The sequence below is a fragment of the Mytilus edulis genome, chromosome 1 (genome assembly GCF_963676685.1).
Source record: "Mytilus edulis chromosome 1, xbMytEdul2.2, whole genome shotgun sequence".
In the NCBI taxonomy this organism is placed as follows: domain Eukaryota; kingdom Metazoa; phylum Mollusca; class Bivalvia; order Mytilida; family Mytilidae; genus Mytilus; species Mytilus edulis.
The window spans coordinates 29,190,986-29,212,190 of NC_092344.1; the positions used below are offsets into that span (position 1 = coordinate 29,190,986).

A 21,205-nucleotide genomic window follows, 5' to 3' on the forward strand; every position below is an offset into this window, starting at 1 on the left:
AGGCTTTCTTAATGAATATATTCAAGGATTTTTTGTTCTATTCAAATTCATTATATATATTCTGAAATTTGCTTTTTCAAAGCCTTTCTATGTAATGACTGTCCTTAATCGATGATAAGTTTCATTTATGGATAGTGTTGCTTATTGCTTTTGAAAGTTAGAAAAGGTACTTGTTTGTACTATAAACGTTTCGTTCAGGGCATTTTCCCACGAAGATCTGTCAGGTGAAAAATCATCTGGATACCACACTCGTTTGGTGCGTTTGAGCTTATGATTTTGCAATTTTATTGGAGATCTGTATGGTTGTGATTAACTTTTCATCGGTGAGTAGGGTCCTTATTTTTATAGATGAACGACTTATATGGACAAGTTTGGGTCCATTCGCCCCGAGTCTGTTGATACTGTGACTCATTCAAGAGAGAATCAACGATATAGCCTTCCACTTCCAGTAGTGCACGAATCTGATCATGGGTCACATTATGTTACAGAATATCTGAAAAATATAAGTCATTCAATCACCAATATTATGGGTTATGTATTTAGCCCAATATCAGAAGTAATTGTTTCCAAATTTATAGAGCTGTAGAAAATCTGTATCTTACTTTTATTTAATGTGAAAAATATTTTTTATGTTCATAACCAGTGTCCTTATTTGGATATCGGGACCGTTCGCCCTAATAACATGTTCGCCCTAGGTCCGTTCGCTCTGAGTTCGTTCGCCCAGAGTCCGTTCGCCCAGAGTCCGTTCGCCCTACTATAAATTAAAATATTAATAAAATATTCAGGGCTAAAATTTAGTATAGTTTAGTTTAAGTTGAATAAACTTATTCAGATATTTCTATGGTATATATATCATGTATATTCTTGAAATTTATGGAAACATTGAAATATTTAAAAGTTTATGGTTTGTTTATGATCATTAATTGTTCAATGACAAAATAATTCGGATAGCTGATTATTGTGAAACTTGTCTTTTGATGGATTAATAATAAAAACAAACGTTTTATTTTGATAAAATATTCAGCTTGAAATTAATAAAACCAATGATGTACGAACTGTAAATTATGAAACGGATTTACAAGTTCATTATGACATTAATTTATACTGCATACTTTCGTGATTGACTGATTACAATGATTTTGTTAACAAATATCAATAAAGATAAATACATTGTATTCCAGTATTCTACTCTGCAAATCAAAGGGAAAATGATAAATTGATTGCGGCAATATTAATATTCTGTCAATTTTTCAACAAACTTTAACATATTTTGTTCAAATACTTAAAATAATGCGACAAGACAACAATTAGAAAAAAATAATAATCAGGGCGAACGGACCCTGGGCGAACAGGTATCAGGGCGAACAGGTACTAGGGCGAACATGAATCAGGGCGAACGGACCCGGATTCCCTTATTTGCTTCAAAATACCGATACCAGGTCAAATTGAGTAGAATAATTGGTGTGTATACTGTTTACAAGAACAACCTTAACACACTATTATCCACTTTGTAATTTTTTTAGGAAACAGTAATAAATAAAATACATAAAATGTTTGGACACCGTTATGAACAGAAATATTGTTCTCAAATCTATCATTATGTTCCCTGTGTGAATAAACAAACATTGCAATCGCTTTATAGGTGAATTTATTGTATCAAACAATACCAAATAATAGCTTAAGAACTAAACAAAAAGTTACATTCTGTTAATAAAACCATGATTATAGACATTTTTAAAACGTTCATAACAATATTTCAAAACTGCTTCCGTCGTTATCATGGTTATGAACAAAAACATTTTCCCAAAATTCAAATGAAAGTCGCAAATTGCTAGCAATTTCAACAACTCCTCTTTTAAAGACAACATAAGATTTCTTGAAAATACAACTTATTTATCATTTATTGCTCAAAATCATATAAAAATAATCAAATAATAATCGTTCATAACAACAGACACAAAAAAAGTGTGTCTTTAAATTATTAACAATGCTGATATCGAAAATTTAATCTTCATGCCAAAAGTTATAAATGTGTGACGTGATAAAATAAAATCAGACATCAAATGTTTTTGATTATGTTTAAAAGAAGCACCAATAATCCATTTAATTTATTAAAAAACAGATTTATAACATTTGTTCATAACACCATATACTGTAAGCTAGTGTTAGAGTTATGAACGGCATAATTCACTCTATTTAAAGTTTATTATACGCCCTAGATTTACAATTTTGACATTAAAATATTAAGTAGACTTAAAAAGGATGTTGTGTTTTCGATTTCAATATTGAACAAGTTTCATTTCAAGTTTAAATTTTAATATATGTCTTGTTCAAAACTATGGAAACCATGACCCTTTCCGCCAAGTCGGTATAAAAAACTGAATTTTTGCAAACTGCAAAGACTATAACACTAATTATTTCATTACTTTTATTTAATAGTTACTATACTTTGATAAAAAGTTCATTTGACACCGATACTGTTCACGAAAATCTTGAAAATTCATTAAAACTGAAACTCTTTCTTTTCTGGCGTTCATAACTTACGCATTCTATTGACGGACGCCAACGTTGTGTAGATGGTCACATCTCTGTGTGTAGTCACATCAATATATATATGATAACTATGTCATAACCTTATGTGTACTGGAATGTTCCATTCCATATTTTGGAGGAGCACATTGTATGACTAACAACGGATTTATTACGTATTTTTACGTTCATAAACAACTGGACACCTCGAAAACCTGATTGACAATTTGGTCAATGATAATTGTTCTTTTAAGACCACGTGCTTAAATTCGACTGCTTGCTCGATGATATTCGATTAACAATGATTTTTTTTAGTTGTAGCTCTAATAAGAATGTAAACATTAAGATGGTTTTGACATTTTCTTCCAACGTTTTATTGGATACCGCTGTTATGAACATGATTAGTTTTTTTGACAATATATTCTGACTTAACTAAATGATAGAATATGACTGTAGCACAAGAAATGGTCATTCATGTGTCAGTTTTATTCATTTTCATAAAGCGCTGTTCATTATTCAGAAACATATTTAATACAGAGCCTCCTAAAAATCTAAGATGGTGCAATGTAACATTTCCGGTTCGAAATTTAGCCATTTTTTTGGAAAAAATGTTCAAATAAAAAAACATAGAAGATTTATTTCTCCCATCTCTGGTATTATCAGGTTCCTTGGTTTCTAATTTTTATTGCCATATACAGTTATCCAGGTAATAACATATGGAACAAATAGAAATTGACAGATTTTTAGTCACATGTAGTGATGTACCCATGATCAGATTCGTGCACAGAAGCAAGAGACTGACATCAATCAAAATAAAAAAATAAACTTTTTTAATATACTATAATATGAGGAAGGCGCTACCTTAAATGCCAGCTTTATACCAAGACAATGTCCTATTTATTGATTGGTTGTTGGTTACTTAACATCCAGTGGCAAATATTTCATGCATGTCAGGTCGAATGTCCTAGACCTAGGCTACATAACATATAAATGATATATATATAGTTTTTGTCTAAAATAAAATAATAAGTTCAGATGGAAAATGTTTAGGGAACGATCATTGAACTTCAAAAGGCAGGACGGGGTATGGTATTTTTTTCTTTTTTTTTTTTAAATTATATTCAATTCCCAAATCGATGACGATGGGGAAAAAATCGGTTCAAGCATAGGACATTTAGGACAAAAAAAATATTTTGAATGCAGATCTTCACCAAAATGATTTTTATATTTCAGATATGCAAAATAAATTCAACTTTTATATATAAACTAAAAATATTTAAAACTAACCAAACCGCACAGGTAAGAAAGTCTGTACACAGTAGTTTTTTAGGAGAAAATACGGCCGTATTTGCCAATTTGTTATGATGAACCTTAATACTAGTGTTAAATCTTGACTAAATAATTCTTATTGATAGCGCTAAACAGCTTCGGTGAAATAAATCTGACTCGAACAAAAAACCATTCATCATGTTCATATTCCTGATCAGCTTCAGTTTGTGGGTTCTACATCAATTTCATGTACTAATTCAGAGTCAGTTTTATGTAATTTCTTGCATATATATTTTTTGTGTTAGCTTACTTTTCAAGTTTTATATAACAGCACAATAAAATTGATAATGGAAATGGGAAATACAAGCATGTCAAAAATTTGCTTTCGAGAAATGCTTAATCATGTGGTTGTTGTTTTCAAGAAGACACATTTGGTTTCCAGACAATAACTTAAGTATAAGTAAAATTTAGAATGGAATTTAGTATACAAATGTAAGTGAACGGATCTCTATGAAATTGTGCAGGCCTCGACAATAACACTTGTCCGATTGTCCGGTACCAGAGGGAAAAAAGGTCGGACAAGTAAAAGCTGTATTAAGCTTGTCCGTCAGGACAAGTTCAATTATTTTACAGAAAATAAGTTTTAATTATCCAACTTTGTTGAACATTTTTTCACAAAAATATTTTTTTTTTATTTACCATAAAATTAACAAAATCATATTTGATCATAAGTAGAAAAATAAAAATACTTGCAATATAGTGACCTTTAGTTGTAAATTTCTGTGTCATTTGGTCTCTTGCTGATAGTTGTCTCATTGGCAATCAGACCTTATCTTCTTTTTATTGATTGTATTTGAATACACTTTTTTCAACTTAAAAAATATAGGATACAAATGTCAAATGAGTGTAAAGGCCTATCAGATGGTGCCTCGTGTGCAGAGTCTGATGAGACTAGCATTGATGAAAACTAGAAACTAAGTCCTGTGACATGACTAGATTCAGTTGTACTTGACTTTTAATTTTGAAAAGTATTTCAAAAGAAAAACATCAAATTCTGTTCTATTGTTTCAGTTCATTTTGTTCCTTTAATCAACTCAAGATGTAAAAAGATTATTTTTAGTAAAAAAAAAATTGGACAAGTAACAATTTCATTCGGACAAGTAAGTTTTGGTATGTACTTGTCCTACTGGACAAGTTGAAAAAAAAGTTATTGTAGAGGCCTGTTGTTCTAGAATTAAGGTTTAATACACAAAATGAAGATTAGAATTAATTTTGGGGTTATGGTACAACATTTTTGGGGGTGTTTTTTTTTACAAAATTTGGGTTTTTTCTTCAAAAATGTTCCATATTTACATTGATTATTACTCATCTAGTATATATAGATGCTTAAAATATTGATTTGGCAGAAGATGCACAAAAAAAAGGGGGTTTTCATTATTTTATCTGTAATTTGTGCATTTTTTCTACGATGTGTACTCCTTGATTATATTGTCGTTGTCAGTATCATGATACAGAAAATATATTTGGTAAGTATTTTCACAATTGACATGAGCCAGTGTGCCGCAAAAGGATCTTCTTTCCCTTTAATTCCCAAAATTGCACATGATTTTTTTTTCTCACAGAAACACATGCATGACATGAGTTATTTGGTAAATAGAACATGTGTCATTGTTTTAGACTTTCAGTAACAAAACATTATTTAAGCCTTTTTGAATGTTTCACTGATTGTGTGAAAATTTTAACAGAAATGTACAAATCACTTGATAAAATTGCATTATTTGCAGAATTATTGATATTAATTTTCCTCACTATATCATGTATATATATTCACCATGTTCACCAGGACATATTTATTTTTATTATAACTATCATATTGTCCATGCTATTCTGATCTGAGTTTTTATTCATACATATACTGGCATGGCTTGTGCTGTTTCAAGTTATCTTCTTTTTCTGTTTCTTGAGAAGCATTTGTTTAACCTGTTCAGTCACTATAAAGTGTTACAATTCTTATTTAGATGCAACACATAAATAGTGACCAAGAAGGTACCGCTTTCACATGACAGAACCTAGAAAAAAATTAAATGTACTCATTTTCAATATTTTTGTAGGACTATCATGTAAAATTAAGGAGATATGTAGTAAGAGACTGCTGCTAAATAGAAATGTTTAGGTTCACCTGATACCTGTTTTCAAATAGGTCCATATTGAAGTTTGATAGGTCCAAAATCAAAATATGTTTGATTTCAACTAACATAAACATTTTGGTATTTTTCAGATTAAACTTTTTTAAATACTTCAAATTAAGAAAATTGTCATTTTTAGCTCACCTGGCCCACAGGGCCAAGTGAGCTTTTCCCATCACTTTGCGTCCGTCGTCTGTCGTCAATCGTCGTTAACTTTTACAAAAATCTTCTCCTCTGAAACTACTGGACCAAATTAATCCAAACTTGGCCACAATCAGCTTTGGGGAATTTAGTTTAAAATATGTGTCTGGTGACCCGGTCATCAAATCAAGATGGCCGCAACGGCTAAAAATAGAACATAGGGGTAAAATGCAGTTTTTGTCTTATAACTCAAAAAACAAAGCATTTAGAGCCAATCTGACATGGGATAAAAGATCTAAAAATATGTCTACATGACCAAAATGGTCAATTGACCCCCTAAGGAGTTATTGTCCTGTAAATTTCTATTAACATTTTCCACTGAAACTCCTGGGCCAAGTTCATTATAGATAGAGATAATTGTAAGCAGCAAGACTGTTTAGTAAAGTAAGATGTACAAACACATCACCATCCCCAAAACACAATTTTGTCATGAATCCATCTGCTTCCTTTAATTTGTTTAATATTCACATAGACCAAGGTGAGCGACACAGGCTCTTTAGAGCCTCTAGTTTCCTGTAGTTCCTGTTAGTGTTTTATGTGAAAGTCCTATCCACTAGTCTACTTATAAAACACACAGACTTATTACTTTTGTATATTTAATAAGAAAATAAATAAGTTTTATTTGGCATTTAAAAATCAACTCTCAGCTTCACATTTCCTCTGCCGTCATTTGGGGTACCTGTTGAACTTTTCTTTTTTCTTCCCTTGTAAGTGATCAACATCTTTTTTCTACAACTTTTCCATTACAAGATATAACAAATATTTATTTGGCCTAAAAATTGCTAGATTCTGGGCCCTTTTTAGCTCACCTGGCCAAAAGGGCCAAGTGAGGTTTTCTCATCACTTGGCGTCCGTCATTGTCTGTCGTCGTCCGTCGACGTAAATTTTACAAAAATCTTCTCCTGTGCAACTACTGGGCCAAATTTAACCAAACTTAGCCACATTATCATCATTTGGGTATCTAGTTTAAAAATTGTGTCCAGTGACCCTCCAAACCAACCAAGATGGGGGCCATGGCTAAAAATAGAACATAGGGGTAAAATGTATGTTTTGGCTTATAACTCTGAAACCAAAGCATTTAGAGCAAATCTGACATGGAGGTAAAATTGTTTAATAAGTCAAGTTCTATTTGCCCTGAAATTTTCAGATGAATCTGACAATGGGTTGTTGGGTTGAATTGGTAATTTTAAGAAAAATTTTGTCCGTTTTCGGTTATTATCTTGAAAATTATTATAGATAGAGATAAACTGTAAACAGCAATAATGTTCAGCAAAGTAAGATCTACAAATAAGTTAACATGATCAAAATGGTCAGTTGACCCTTTAAGGAGTTATTGTCCTTAATAGTAATTTTTTACCAATTTTTTGTAAATTTTTGTAATCTTGTACAAAAATCTTCTCCTCTGAAACTACTGTACCAAATTTAACCAAACTTAGCCAACATCATTATAATGGTATCTAGTTTAAAAAAATGTGTGCGGTGACCTGGCCAACCAACCAAAATGTACGCCATGGCTAAAAATAGAACATAGGGGTAATATGTAGATTTTGGCTTATAACTCTGAAACCAAAGCATTTCTTACAAGGGATTAACTTGTTTCTCTAGTAAATATCTATCTGCCCTGAAATTTTCAGATGAATTGGATAACTGGTTGATGGGTTGCTGCCCTCCAATTGGTAATTTTTAAAGAAATTTAGCCGTTTTTTGGTTGTTATCTTGAATACTATTATAGATAGAGATAAAGTGTAAACAGCAATAATGTTCAGTAAATTAGGATCTACAAATAAGTCGACATGACCAAAATGGCCAGTTGACCCCTTAAGGAGTTATTGCCCTTTATAGTCAATTTTTAACAATTTTCATTAATTTGGTAATTTTTGGTAAGTTTTTACAAAATGTTTTCCTCTGTAACTTAAGGGCCAAGTTCATTACAGATAGAGAAAATTGTAAGTTGCAAGAATGATCAGTAAAGTATGATCTACAAACACATCACCATCACCAAAACACAATTTTGTCATGAATCCATCTGATGATCTGTTTCCTTTGTTTAATATGCACATAGACCAAGGTGAGCGACACAGGTTCTTAAGAGCCTCTAGTTTTGATTCCATAGGTTATAATCTGCCATTAGCTCTTTTGGAACCAGTCGAAAATGAGCATAACATAGTATTCAGAAACAAAAACATGGCAGATTTTGATTGGGTGGAGTATGCCACAAATAAATTTTTTTTTCCTGAAACCTTATTGATTCTTGGTTTATAGCAATGACAAAATAAAATTTGATTCCTCCTTCAGAAATAATTGAGAAGTTTTTTTTCTTCCTGTTGTTGAATGCCTAAATTTTACTGTTATTTTTGTGCAAGATTGACGGTCACCCTTGACATCTGTAAATAACACCTAGAAAAGCAACGCAATCATATCATTTTTTTTATGAAATATGTTAACACAATAAATATTCTTTATTTTAAAAAAGGTTTTATAATAAAATTCAACTCAATAAAATCAGTACAGCAAGAAACATTACTATTGTCGGCAATGGAAATATCAATTGTTTTTTACATTCTATATTGGGATGAAATTTACTTTCACTTTCATCATGTTCATTTTAGAAAAGCAAGTTGCTGAATCAGACTTTTTTTAAAACGTTTTTCTGATTGTGTCAGCATCATGGAGGACTTTTATAAAGATTTAGATAGAGGGGAGATTTCTTAGGAAAACAAAAAAATTGGGCAATATTCATGGTTGCATGGGACGGCTATGTTGATAAATTAGGATACGGTGTCATGAATGTAAACTGGCCAAGGGAGGGTGCAAAAAAAGAAAGAGCACATAGACTAACATATATGATTAAGGAAAGAATAAGCCACAATGATATGCCAAGACTTGATGAAAACAACAATTGCATAGAATGTAGTCACTTGTGCCATAATAAGACCTGTGTCAACTAAGAGCATATTAAACTTGAGTCCCATGCTACAAACTAGGAACTTATTCATTGTAAAGGGCAAAATTTATGTGCAAAATGTCATGAACCACACTGTCTTATATGAAAGTATGCTTTATTTACAAATTAACACTTTTTTGTCATTGCAACTTGTGGTTTTTTGGCATATGGATTGTCCTCGGCTTGTGTTTTGGTACGTTTAACTGCCCGCATAAGCTTGTTTTTCTGGTAACACTTTTCTTCCTGATGTTTTTCATATATTTTATACAAATGTTTCCTAGTATCAGACCTCTCCTTTTAATATTTCATTGATTTTTTATAAGCTTTCTGCATTCTGTCTGTTGATAGCTCACCTGGCCCGAAGGGCCAAGTGAGCTTTTCTCATCACTTGGCGTCTGTCTTCCATCGTAGTCCTGCATCACTGTCTGTCGTCGTTAACTTTTACAAAAATCTTCTCCTCTGAAACTACTGGGCCAAATTTAACCAAACTTGGTCACAATCATCATTGGGGTATCTAGTTTAAAAAATGTGTTCGGTGACCCAGCCAACTAACCAAGATGGCCACCATGGCTAAAAATAGAACATAGGGTTAAAATGCAGTTTTTGGCTTATAACTCAAAAACCAAAGCATTTAGAGCAAATCTGTCAGCGTGAAATTTTTTATCAGGTCAAGATCTATCTGCCCTGAAATTTTCAGATGAATTAGACAACCTGTTGTTGGGTTGCTGCCCCTGAATTGGTAATTTTAAGGAAATTTTGCTGTTTTTGGTTATTATCTTGAATATTATTATAGATAGAGATAAACTGTACACAGCAATAATGTTCAGCAAAGTAAGATTTACAAATAGGTCAACGTGACCGAAATGGTCAGTTGACCCCTTTTGGAGTTAATGCCCTTTATAGTCAATTTTTAACCATTTTACGTAAATCTTAGTTATCTTTTACAAAAATCTTCTCCTCTGAAACTACTTGGCCAAATTAATCCAAACTTGGCCACAATCATCTTTGGGGTATTTAGTTTGAAAAAATGTGTCTGGTGACCCAGCCATCCAACCAAGATGGCCGCTATGGCTAAAAATAGAACATAGGGGTAAAATGCAGTTTTTGGTTTATAACTCAAAAACCAAAGCATTAAAAGCAAATCTGACATGGAGTTAAATTGTTTATCAGTTCAAGATCTATCTGCCCGGTAATTTTCAGATGAATCGGACAACCCGTTGTTGGGTTGCTGCCCCCTAAATTGGTAATTTTAAGGAAATTTTACCTTTTTGGGTTATAATCTTGAATATTATTATAGATAGAGATAAACTGTAAACAGCAATAATGTACAGCAAAGTAAGATTTACAAATAAGTCAACATGACTGAAATGGTCAATTGACCCCCTAAGGAGTTATTGTCCTTTATAGTAAATGTTTAACAATTTTCATAAAATTTGTAAATTTTTACTAACATTTTCCACTGAAACTACTGGGCCAAGTTCATTATAGATAGAGATAATTGTAAGCAGCAAGAATGTTCAGTAAAGTAAGATGTACAAACACATCACCATCACCAAAACACAATTTTGTCATGAATCCATCTGCTTCCTTTGTTTAATATTCACATAGACCAAGGTGAGCGACACAGGCTCTTTATAGCCTCTAGTTTGTATAGCTTTTAGTTCTTTTTCAGCAGCAGACCCAGGACTGATTTCTACTCCAAGTTGCTAACAGATCACTTGGAGAGACTCACCAGGACCAAAATTTACACTATGAATAGCTGAATGGACACGACCTTCAAAGTTTTTTGTATAGGTATTTTTTTGGTAGTGATCTATGCAGTGATCTGTTAAATCCCTCAACTTTTTAGGATCAATCTCGTCTTTTTTAAAGCACTCGGACTGAGACGATATAACACACACTTTCTTATGGCATTCAAGTTCTCATCCAATTTTCTGATTTTGAAACTATTTGGTAAGAAAGCTCTGTTGGACAACCAGAATTTTTGTCCACCCTTGAAAACAAAGGAATGTCTGCAACAAAGTTCATGATTGCCAGTGTAACATGCAGGTATGGCATCAACGGTGAAAGAGATTTTATTCTTCACTTTGGTAAAGTCACCACCATATTTTTACATGGATATTTTCCATGGCCTTGGTAAACTCTGACTGACATCTCTCAGCTAAATCCAGAGCAAAATTGTTCAAAAGCTTTTCACGGTCTTTTTAAGTTCTACCGGGCATTATTTCTCCCAATTCTTTATTATTCTTGCTGTTTTTTCTGTGATTATTTGAAAAATGCCTGGTATCTAGAAAATGTTCTGGTTCTGAAGATGTTGTATTTTCAAGATACAGGTCATCTGCAGCTCTATAAGGAGAGCTGTCTGGATCTGTTGTTAAATGTTTAGCCTCAATTATATCACTTGCAAAATCTTGACGAGCGTCTTTTGCCCATGTGTACTTATCTATGCTTTTTATAAAAGTTAAATTTGAACTGCATGCAGAAGTACACTTTTTACCGGACTTGATTGGATGAACTGAGCAAAGTTTATTTTTGCAAACCACTCCTATAATACTTTTATCTTCTGTTTCAGCTTTTGCAACAGAGTACACCACTTGTGTAGCAGGCTGGAATGGGGTTTTTCCAATGCTGGAATATATCGCATTGTTGTATGCACCGTCAGCCTGTAGACTTACAGAACCAGGATCTTTTCTTCCTCTGAGTGTATTAATTGCAATCAGCTGTTTGCGTCATGCTTTCATGTCTTCCTTATTTATATTTACTATTTCAGGTAGCACTTTATTTGCCCTCTTTTGAAGTCCTATAGGTTGCATTTCTGTAAATATTGACAATGCAATTTCCCATAGGAACTCCTTTTACGGCTAAAACTGTACCACTTTTACTATGAAGTTTTGAAAAAAATCTTATCCTAGAATTGAAAGTTCATATGCAACACAATTTTTTTCAAAGGTCAAAATATAGGGCTGTGCGGCATATTTTCAACGTTTATATGCCCTGAACTTCTCAGAGTTTAAACTTACACTAATTTTCTTAACTACCCCTACCTCGAATGAAAGGTTACCACAGATTTCAATGTAAACAATATGCACGTGTTTATTTACTGGTAACATTCCCAAGTTCTGTCTCTGCGATATGGAACACAGAGAGCATAACTGGGAACCAGTATGTAAACAAAATGAATTTTCTATGAATATTCAATTACTCCCCAAAAGAGGCGTGTTTTGAGAAACAGCTGTATTTACAAAGTGCAACCTATACAGACATTTATTTAAATAGAAAACTCGCTAAAATCAGTTTTTCTCACATTAATACTCATTTATCAGAATTATAGTCTTAAAGAAATCACTGTGTATACTCTAAGTTTTTCTTTACTATACATTTTATACCCCCTCCCCTGTTTCAATTTTTTAAAGAATTTGAAAACAAGACTTTAATTATTGCCAGCTTACCCTATTTGCATATTTTCTGATAAAAAATGCCTAGAACCTGTTAAAAACTGTTTTGATAACATATTGAAAGCATATCAGAATATCATAAATGTAATGTTTAGCAGTCAATCATTACAACATTCAAGATTATATAAAGTATCCAATCCAGCCTCTATCTCCAGTCCTTATCTTACTGTATGCCTATTTGTCAATTAAAGAACACATTTTCTGCCTCAAATGGTCAATTTAGAATTCTTGTCACAACAGTATAATCTTTAACCATATATCTGACACAATTTAGCTACTATATATACTAGAAGTGTTCAAACAAAGCCATATTTGCAATAGTTATATGTATGCAGATACCAGTCTGAGATATAAATTCACTTAAAATGTTGTAGAGATGACTGCTAACATTTGATTTTTGCATAACTTCCAAGCATAGTTATTGTTTTCTATATCAAGAACTTTAAAATCATAAAATCATAGCATTTACAAGTTAAATTATTTGTTTTATGACCCAGGGGGTAGGCAATTTTCTATGTTTCTTGCCCCTGGGGCCTCAAATTTCCTAAATAATTCTGCTGTTTCTAGCAATTTGGAATATTTAGTACATATTCAGGATAGAACACACTATTGTAAGTTTTCTTGAGATATTTTTGTTTTTCTAGCTTGTATTTATTATGCCGTGGTGACAAAAAAGCAGATTTAGGTGTTGCGGCTTACTTTTGGGTTATCGAAAGGACACAAATACCCCATAAATAATATTCAGGAAGGATCTATGAGTTTCAATGACTGCGAAGAGTAAATATAAGCACTTCTTAACAATTTAACTTACAAATATGCAAATATTATGATTTAATTTTGTATCCAGAACTTTAAGTAAACTATGCATACTGTAAACTGTGAATTTATGCTGAGTCATCATATTTAAGGCCCAGGATTCTATCAATCTTCATTAAATATTTATAAAACTTCTTATTTGAGTTAATTTCTTTGAAATCTGTGAAATAAAGCAAATTTGGTTAAATTCTGAATGTTCCCCTTTTTCACCCTATAGGTTGCATTTCTGTAAATATTGACAATGCAATTTCCCATAGGAACTCCTTTTACGGCTAAAACTGTACCACTTTTACTATGAAGTTTTGAAAAAAATCTTATCCTAGCATTGAAAGTTCATATGCAACACAATTTTTTTCAAAGGTCAAAATATAGGGCTGTGCGGCATATTTTCAACGTTTATATGCCCTGAACTTCTCAGAGTTTAAACTTACACTAATTTTCTTAACTACCCCTACCTCGAATGAAAGGTTACCACAGATTTCAATGTAAACAATATGCACGTGTTTATTTACTGGTAACATTCCCAAGTTCTGTCTCTGCGATATGGAACACAGAGAGCATAACTGGGAACCAGTATGTAAACAAAATGAATTTTCTATGAATATTCAATTACTCCCCAAAAGAGGCGTGTTTTGAGAAACAGCTGTATTTACAAAGTGCAACCTGAAGTGGATGGAGCTGGCATGTTACAGCCAAGTACTATTTTCCTCAAACCAGTATATCCAAGTGGTGTTTGACTTAATGCTGCTTGAGCGGATACATTTATCTTTGCTGCCTTCCTTCCTGGTTTACTGGTTTGCTCTTCTTCATACAGTTTGAACTTTCTCCATTGATAATTGCATTTGTCACACATTGCCTCTTCACGATTAACAAATCCAAACTTTTCTTCTCGTTCCATATTCCACTGTAAAAATCCATTACAATTGGGATGAAGTCTTTGGTGTTCTCCAAATACAGAGTTCCACATTGCTGCATTCAGTCTCACATTAACAGTTCTATTAGATGAATCCTCAGACCTAAAATTTGATAGAAAAAAATGCCATAAGAGAGTGTTTTTATACCTGTAACAGTATTTTCTAAATGTACTTCAAAAATATTTGTGAATTACCTCCCTTTGGTCACAATTTTTTTTTTTGCACAAATATAAAATGGAATTTCTTGGTATTATGAAGCTAAGCAAGTTAAAGTGTCATTATTTTCTTTAAGTTAAGCATATATTTTATTAATTCAAGAAGGGACACAACAACAAAGGACCATTTCAAGGAAAATTTGTAGATTTAATGAACTTATAGGCATTATCAATCCGCTTTTAGAAAAATGATTTAAAATAGAGTTAATTAATACCTATGTTCATATTATCTGGTATTTTGATATTTTATGTTATTACTTTAATTATCATTTAACCTACCTTTGATTTTTCTTTGCTGATTTCTTTGTTTTGAGAATTTTAGGAGCAGCCTCCCTTGGTCGCAACAGAACAGCAGGTTTGGTGTCATTCACAGATTGAGTATCGGTATCCTTATATGGAATGTTTTGCACAAGAGAAGTCATTTTTCTGGTAAGTCTTTTATAAACTGATTGTGTTGTGTCACTTTTACTAGGTTTTACAGTTTTTCTTTGTCTATTGTAAGGCACAGTTCCAGTTGGAAAACCTGAATTATTTCCCTTTCTAAATTTGGTTATTTTTATATGTAGAATTTATTTTTAATCCATGAATGTAAGTGTTTAAGGAAAAAGTTTGTGAAAGTTTGGGATTCTTTCTTTACTTTTATATTGAAAATTTGGTTAAAATTTGCATCTTTTATTTGAAAGAAAGGCACCAAACAGAACTCTCATAAAAAAATTCTCACAAACAGAGAGAGATAGCAGTACAGATATAATTTTTTAATTCTTACAGCTGCAGTGACAGATATGATAAGATAATAGATTCATCATCTCTGGTCAATGTCTTATCTGTTTGGTGTAAGGTTATGGTTTTTTAGTGCATTAAGTTGTTTCAGATTAAACTTTTAATACTTCAAAATTAAGAAAATTACATTTTTTCCTGTAGTTTTCAATTCTTGGGTAGAATCTACCCCATTTATCTGACAGCAGCTGATGTTAGTGTTTTATGTGAAAGTCCTATCCACTAGTCTACTGATAAAACACACAGACTTATTACTTTTGTATATTTTTAAAATAAGAAAATAAATAAGTTTTATTTGGCATAAAAATCAACTCTCAGCTTCACATTTCCTCTGCCTTTATTTGGGGTACATGTTGAACTTTTCTTTTTTCTTCGCTTATATATTTTATACAAATGTTTCCTAGTATCAGACCTCTCCTTTTAATATTTCATTGATTTTTTTATAAGCTTTCTGCATTCTGTCTGTTTTTTGTATAGCTTTAAATTCTTTTTCAGCAGCTGACCCAGGAATGATTTCTACTTCAAGTTGCTTACAGATCACTAGGAGAAACTCGCCAGGACCAAGATTTACACTATGAATAGATGAAGGGACACAACCTTCAAAGTTTTTTGTATAGGTAACATTTTTTGGTAGTGATCTGTTAAATCCCTCGTCTTTTTGAGTAATTAGGATCAATCTCGTCTTTTTTAAAGCGCTCAGACTGAGACGATATAACACACACTTTCTTATGGCATTCAAGTCCTCGTCCAATTTTCTTATTTTGAAACTATTTGGTAAGAAAGCTCTGTTGGACAACCTGAATTTTTTTCCACCCTTGAAAACAAAGGAATGTCTACAACAAAGTTCATGATTGCCAGTGTAACATGCAGGTATGGCATCAACAATGAAAGAGATTTTATTCTTCACTTTGGTAAAGTCACCACCATATTTTACATGGATATTTTCCATGGCCTTGGTAAACTTCGACTGACATCTCTCAGCTAAATCCAGAGCAAAATTGTTCAAAAGCTTTTCACGGTCTTTTTTTATAGTTGTACCGGGCATTATTTCTCCCAATTCTTTATTATTCTTGATGTTTTTTCTGTGATTATTTGAAAAATTCCTGGTATCTAGAAAATGTTCTGGTTCTGTAGATGTTGTATTTTCAAGATACAGGTCATCTGCAGCTCTATAAGGAGAGCTGACTGGATCTGTTGTTAAATGTTTAGCCTCAATACCATCACTTGCAAAATCTTGAAGAGCGTCTTTTGCCCATGTGTACTTATCTATGCTTTTTATAAAAGTTAAATTTGAACTGCATGCAGAAGTACACTTTTTACCGGACTTGATTGGATGAACTGAGCAAAGTTTATTTTTGCAAACCACTCCTATAATACTTTTATCTTCTGTTTCAGCTTTTGCAACAGAGTACACCACTTGTGTAGCAGGCTGGAATGAGATTTTTCCAATGCCGGAATATATTGCATTGTTGTATGCACAGTCAGCCTGTAGACTTACAGAACCAGGATCTTTTCTTTTTCTGAGTGTATTAATTGCAATCAGCTGTTTGCGTCGTGCTTTCATGTCTTCCTTATTTATATTTACTATTTCAGGTAGCACTTTATTTGCCCTCTCTTGAAGTCCTGAAGCAGATGGAGCTGGCATGTTACAGCCAAGTACTATTTTCTTCAAACCAGTATATCCAAGTGGTGTTTGACTTAATGCTGCTTGAGCGGATACATTTATCTTGGCTGCCTTCCTTCCTGGTTTACTGGTTTGCTCTTCTTCATACAGTTTGAACTTTCTCCATTGATAATTGCATTTGTCACACATTGCCTCTTCACGATTAACAAATCCAAACTTTTCTTCTCGTTCCATATTCCACTGTAAAAATCCATTACAATTGGGATGAAGTCTTTGGTGTTCTCCAAATACAGAGTTCCACATTACTGCATTCAGTCTCACATTAACAGTTCTATTAATGAATCCTCAGACCTAAAATTTGATAGAAAAAAATGCCATAAGAGAGTGTTTTTCTACCTGTAACAGTAGTTTCTAAATGTACTTCGAAATATTTGTGAATTACCTCCCTTTGGTCACAATTTTTTTTTTTGCACAAATATAAAATGGAATTTCTTGGTATTATGAAGCTAAGCAAGTTAAAGTGTCATTATTTTTTTTAAGTTAAGCATATATTTTATTAATTCAAGAAGGTACAACAACAACAAAGGACCATTTCAAGGAAAATTTGTAGATTTAATGAACTTATAGGTATTATCAATCCACTTTTAGAAAAATTATTTAAAATAGAGTTAATTGATACCTATGTTCATATTAACTGGTATTTTGATATTTTATGTTATTACTTTAATTATCATTTAACCTATCTTTGATTTTTCTTTGCTGATTTCTTTGTTTTTGGAATTTTAGGAGCAGTATCCCTTGGTCGCAACAGAACAGCAGGTTTGGTGTCATTCACAGATTGAGTATCTGTATCCTTATATGGAATGTTTTGCACAAGAGAAGTCATTTTTCTGGTAAGTCTTTTATAAACTGATTGTGTTGTGTCACTTTTACTAGGTTTTACAGTTTTTCTTTGTCTATTTTAAGACACAGTTCCAGTTGGAAAACCTGAATTATTTCCCTTTCTAAATTTGGTCTTTTTTATATGTAGAATTTATTTTTAATCCGTGAATGTAAGTGATTAAGGAAAAAGTTTGTGAAAGTCTTTACTTTTATATTGAAAATTTGGTTAAAATTTGCATCTTTCATTTGAAAGAAAGGCACCAAACAGAACTCTCATTAAAAATTCTCATAAACAGAGAGAGATAGTAGTACAGATATAAATTTTTAGGCAGTTGAAAAAGTGCCATTGCTCTGATCTGGCAGGTCTGGTAGATTCTTTATAACTAATTAGACATTTTTTCACACTTTTTGTTATGAAAAACAATAAATATAAGGAAGATTACCTTAAATGATTGTCTATATACCCAAAACAATTGATGTTCCCCATTTGAAAAAGTGCTAATTAAAAAGTTAAGCATAGTTTTTTATCGTCTGTGCTTTTGATGAAGATGTAAGTGAACTATTGTTAGAATAATTTCATCGCCGAAAATGTTTGTAATGAAGGGATTAAAATTTGCCAAATGGTGCATGGATATTATTTTGCGGCTATTTTTAATCAGTGACGCTGTTGAATTTGGTGGATTCCATCCTAATGAAGGTAAATATTTAAAAGCATTGTCTTACTTCCTCTCTGTAGAAGTCTTGAATTTGTTCAATCGGGACCTCATTTGAATACGTATTTATAGATTTTGTCGATGTCAAAGTCATTTCAAGATGGTTTCCTTTATCATGTTTTAGTTAAGGCTTTGGTGTTACAGACTGCTACATGTGCTTTGATATAGACAAAGGCGCTTCAAACAATATTAAGATTACTACTTTATCAATAATTTGCTAAAGGACAGCATTATTTCACTTCAAAAGTCGCATATAATTGTAAAATATTAAGTACCAAATTTGTGACGCGTCCCAAGCCTTAATTGATTTGGATTTACAAGCACTTTTCATTTTACGGAAATAAAAAATCATCTTTTTGCAATGTTTTTTTTGTGATTTTTTCATATTTAAACACTCCTGAAGTTTTCAAGAATCATAGCTTTGCGTTTCCTTCAGCAACTTGATACTGGTAAACCACTTTTATATGAAATTACTGTTAAAAAAACCTTGCATGGTACGAAAAGAAGCCCTATAGAAGGTAACGTTGTGCCTTACAAGTTACGTTTTCAACAAGTTACAAACAGTTTTTTTTCTTAATTCCTATATCAATTATTTATAGAACAGATATATTATTTTATTATAACAATGGCAATGGATGACAGCGAATCCATGATCAAAATATTTCACTAACAATTTCAAATAAAATTGGAATGAAAATGGGGAATGTGCTAAAAAGACAACAACCCGACCAAAGAGCTGAGAACAGCTGAAGGCCACCAAATGGTCTTCAATGCAGCGAGAAACTCTCATACATGGAGGCTTGCTTCAATTGATCCCTAAACAAAAGTTACTAGTTCAGTGATTATGGACTTCATAGTCATACTAAACTTAAGTTAGAATTATACACAAGAATTTATAATTGAAAATCATACAAGACTAACAAAGGCCAGACGATCCTGACTTGTGACCCTAGAGAACTTAAGCATTACAAATGTAATTATATGGGCCTCAATGAACATGGACAAAACTAATACATAAAGATTTTAGACATGAATATATAAAAAAGAAGATGTGGTATGATTGCCAATGAGACAACTGTCCACAAGAGACCAAAATGACACAGACATTATTAAAACAACTATAGGTCACCGTATGGCCTTCAACAATGAGCAAAGCCCATACCGCATAGTCAGCTATAAAAGGCCCCAATAAGACAATGTAAAACAATTCAAACGAGAAAACTAACAGCCTTATTTATATAAAAAATGAACGAAAAACAAATATGTAACGCATAAACAAATAACAACCACTGAATTACAGGCTCCTGACTTGGGACAGGCACATACATAAATAATGTGGCGAGGTCAAACATGTTAGCGGGATCCCAACCCTCCCCCTAACCTGGGACAGTGGTATAACAGTACAACATAAGAACGAACTATAAAAATCAGTTGAAAAAGGCTCAACTCATCAGATGGACAAGTGGACGTGACATGAAGCCTTTTTTGCTACATTGTATCATACCTGCCAATTTTTCAAAATCCCAATGGGGGTTTTGCTTGCAAGATGGCTGTCAGAGTCCTAAAAAACCCTCTAGGGGGGCCTGCAAATACCTTTTAATGTTGTTTTTCATACTTTTTTAAGCCTTATTAAAGTCATTGTAAAATTAATTGTTTTGTTTAAATTGAGGACAAAATTGCTCTTTCAAAATTTCAATTTGGGAGCCTCCACGGGGGAAATCCCCTGCAAATAGTGACAGTTGGCAGGTATGTTGTATATGTAAACATTTTAAAGCAATAATGAATATTATACTTATTTGTATTTGTTTTTATTTCAGCTTGATTCCAATCTTTGGCAATGGCTAATACAAGATGAGGCCAGGCATATACATGTACATGTATATGTACAATACATGATTCTCTATAGCAATTGGATTGTCTATTCACCCTTATAGTTCCACAACAACAATGAAACTCTAAACTACTACATGTATGATATTATGAAGATATTTACATATATCTACATGTACATCTACATATATGATCAATTTTGAAGATTGTTTATGTCTGGTCTAATCATGTAATCATCGACTAGTACAACAAGTTTTGATTCAACTTTCTGACAGGAATTATTTATAAACTTGTCAGCAGTTTCGACAAATGAATATTATTAATTGAGTTAAAAATTAAGCTCATTCGGACAGTGAAGTGATTTTGACGCGTATTGAAGTAGACATTAAACATGTTAAACGTTAAGAATTGATATTGAATTATGTGTAAATGCAGCATTGATTTATTTAAGAAATTAAGAATATAGAAATATTAAAAAAAAATGGACAAAATAATTGCATTAAATTTGTTGGAATTTTTGTCTTGCCAAAGATGACAGAGTCAAAAAGAGAGGCATATATATAGTTGTGTTGTTTTGTCACCATCAACAATGTATTACAAAAATGTAGTTTGTGATTGTGTGATTAGGTCTAGTTTATGGGAGGTCAATGTAATTTGGTAAGCAGTTGTGTTAGCATAGGTATATCTCATTACCAGAATATTTAGCCCCACCCCCTTTGTCATGGTCTATTGACTCTGAAACTTAGTTTACATGTACGAGCTTTTGATTAGGACAGTTATTGAGGAACCACTAGTGAACGGTCAATGATATTTGGTGTGCAGTTGTATAAACTTTATCACTTTCAATTTC

At 32.3% G+C, this 21,205-nt stretch overlaps 1 long non-coding RNA gene across 3 annotated transcripts; it reads left to right on the forward strand.

Moving 5' to 3' along the window:
• Nucleotides 1-225: 225 nt before the first annotated feature.
• Nucleotides 226-20,849, forward strand: LOC139529003 (uncharacterized). 3 transcript variants are annotated; one of them, XR_011665736.1, is made up of 6 exons: nucleotides 226-323; nucleotides 10,805-10,923; nucleotides 14,852-14,958; nucleotides 15,802-15,923; nucleotides 17,717-17,823; nucleotides 20,343-20,849. It is a non-coding gene; the product is annotated as an uncharacterized lncRNA (long non-coding RNA). The 3 variants fall into 3 exon arrangements; XR_011665735.1 differs by having other exon boundaries at nucleotides 234-323; nucleotides 10,802-10,923; XR_011665737.1 differs by having other exon boundaries at nucleotides 234-323; nucleotides 10,802-10,923; nucleotides 15,805-15,923.
• Nucleotides 20,850-21,205: the final 356 nt, after the last annotated feature.